This window comes from Engraulis encrasicolus, chromosome 15 (genome assembly GCF_034702125.1).
Source record: "Engraulis encrasicolus isolate BLACKSEA-1 chromosome 15, IST_EnEncr_1.0, whole genome shotgun sequence".
Taxonomy (NCBI): Eukaryota; Metazoa; Chordata; class Actinopteri; order Clupeiformes; family Engraulidae; genus Engraulis; species Engraulis encrasicolus.
Window position 1 is genome coordinate 38776159 of NC_085871.1, and position 2500 is coordinate 38778658.

General features: G+C 40.4%; 1 protein-coding gene across 1 annotated transcript in view; it reads right to left on the bottom strand.

Annotated features, from left to right (window-relative positions):
- Window positions 1-2500, bottom strand: part of LOC134464271 (inactive dipeptidyl peptidase 10-like) — a 113881-nt gene that overhangs the window by 42542 nt on the left and 68839 nt on the right. The gene's annotated exons all lie outside the window — the stretch shown is intronic.

Here is a 2500-nt window from a genome sequence, read left to right on the forward strand (position 1 = left end):
GGATATGAATCATAACAATGGTCTATATTCGGTCTATATTGCCCCTTTGTGCATCTATTGTTTGCATTTACTAAGCTCAAAGGGGAAAAAACTATCTTAATTTTATGTGTCCGATTTACATGTATAAATTGTGTTCATATCACTAATCCTCTTGGTTTAGCATAGTAAGGAAATGAAATGTGAGAAAATATGTGGCTAGTAGAAAGCCTGAGTGGCTAGAGACTTGGGAAAACCAACAGCCAATGTGGGCGATGAGCAAAAACATTAATGTCAAGCCCCACAAGAGCACTGTATGCATTTGAAGTATGTGTGCTACTCTGCCACATTTTGTGAAGTGTCAGTGAGCCCACACCAGGGAAACTCCCATTGTCACTGTGACACAGCACTTCACTGCACATGACAAAATTTCATTTATGCCTCATTCGTGCAAGGGGGGAGCTCCAAACAACACCCAAAGGGACCAGTGTAGTGGCATGGTGCCATGCTCAGGGTACCTCAGTCATGGAGGAGGATGGGGGTTAGCACTGGTTAATTACTCCCCGCACCAACCTGGCGGGACGGGAGTTGAAGGGGGTTCCAAGTCTGACATCCTAATGACTACCCATTTTGTGATTGTGTATTAACTGTATTCACTGTGAAAGGCCTTTTGTATCTTATGTGTTTTAGTCTTACTGCTGACTTTGTCTTGTTTTTAATCAAATTCTTAGTATTGCTTAATTTTAGTATTTTAGTCTGACACTGTACAACACTTTGGTCAGTTCTTGCTGTTTAAATGTGCTTTATAAATTAAACTTACTTACTTACTTTACTTACTATTAAGCCAATATGGGTGTGCCGTGTTGTCAAAGAAACAAAGATGATCTTGTGCACCTGCAATCTAAGTTACTGTTATTTTTCTCACGGATAGACAACAACACTATAATATATAGTAATATAATAGATAATAATAATAGAAATATTATATTATAAATAGCTGTTTTGATAGACCGCAAACAGGGCAACTTATTGAGGTAGTAGCTGAGGAGTTTGTTTTTTGACTGCACCCTGTCAAAATAACCAATCTCTAGTTTGATATGATACTGTATGCCTTACTCTGGGGTCTGTAACTCGATTCTTGTCGTTGCTAACCGTCTTAAGACCGTCCTACCATTCCCTTGGATTTAGTGGTGAGCGTCGCTGTCAAGAGAGAGTTGAGTCGCTCTTACGAAGGACGTTGCTACCGTCGTTAGCAAAGACGCTTTCGAGATACAGACCCCTGGGCCACATGTTGCAAAATATGGCAGAGCACACAGCACAGCAGCAGATGTACTCGAAATATAAATATGAAGAGTTTATTTGCAAAACGGTGTATCCACCATTTTTGACTTTTGCATTTTATGCAAACGTGTGAATTCTTGCCATGCAAATATTTTGGGAACATGCTTTTTCAAGCTATATGAAATGCATTTTGCAATACAATGCAATGGAAAGCCCAATACACAATTGACAATTTCCCAATAGTCTCTACAACATGGAGATACACCATTTTGCAAATAAACTCTTCATATATATATCCTGTTGATTTGTCTATAATTATTTTTCTTTATCTGAAACCATACAGTTTTTTCCCCTTTTTCTTTTTCCAACCACTGGCCGATATTGCAGTTGCATGCCACATGTTGCGACGGTGAACAAGCATGGCAATTTAGCGAGTTAGCTGAAGAGTTAGAATTAAAGGAGCTGTAAAACCTCGAGTCTATAATTAAACAGTAATTATCACATTTCAGGTTTGGAGTTGACAAGGAAGAAGAAGAAGAAGAAGAAGAAGAAGAAGAAGAAGAAGAAGAAGAAGAAAAAGAAGAAGAAGAAGAAGAAGAAGAAGAAGAAAGACTCCTCCTCCTGGCTCTGGTTGTGCCTAATGCATTGATCATAATAACAGTAGCCTAATATCTGCCCGTGGACTCTGTGAAGGGATGTCTTGTCTTCATTTAAAATTTTAATTAACCTTGCTCCAAATCCGACTCCCTTCCTGCTGAATTAAATATTTCCTGCTGGAGATGTAATGCATTCCGGGCTGGGCCATTCAACTCGTCTATTGCTTTTCCGCCAAGTCTCTCTCTCTCTCTCTCTCTCTCTCTCTCTCTCTCTCTCTCTCTCTCTCTCTCTCTCTCTCTCTCTCTCTCTGCTTCTCTCGCATCTCGTGGACAGAGGAGGCAACTCCTCTATTGCTTTTCCGCCATGTCTCTCTTTCTCTCTCTCTCTCTCTCTCTCTCTCTCTCTCTCCCTCTTTCCCTCTCTCTCTCCCCCCCTCTCTCTGCTTCTCTCTCTCTCTCAACCTCTCTCTTTCTCTCTCATCTCGTGGACAGAGGAAGCAAGGGGGAAGCGATAGGCAGTAAACTGAGAAAGCATTCTTGTGTGAAAACTTCTATTTGCTCCTCCTCCCATGTGGCCTCCTCCTGGATTTATTTGATTTCATATTTTTTTCCTCTTCTTTTTTCTGTTACTGTAATACATCTAGTCT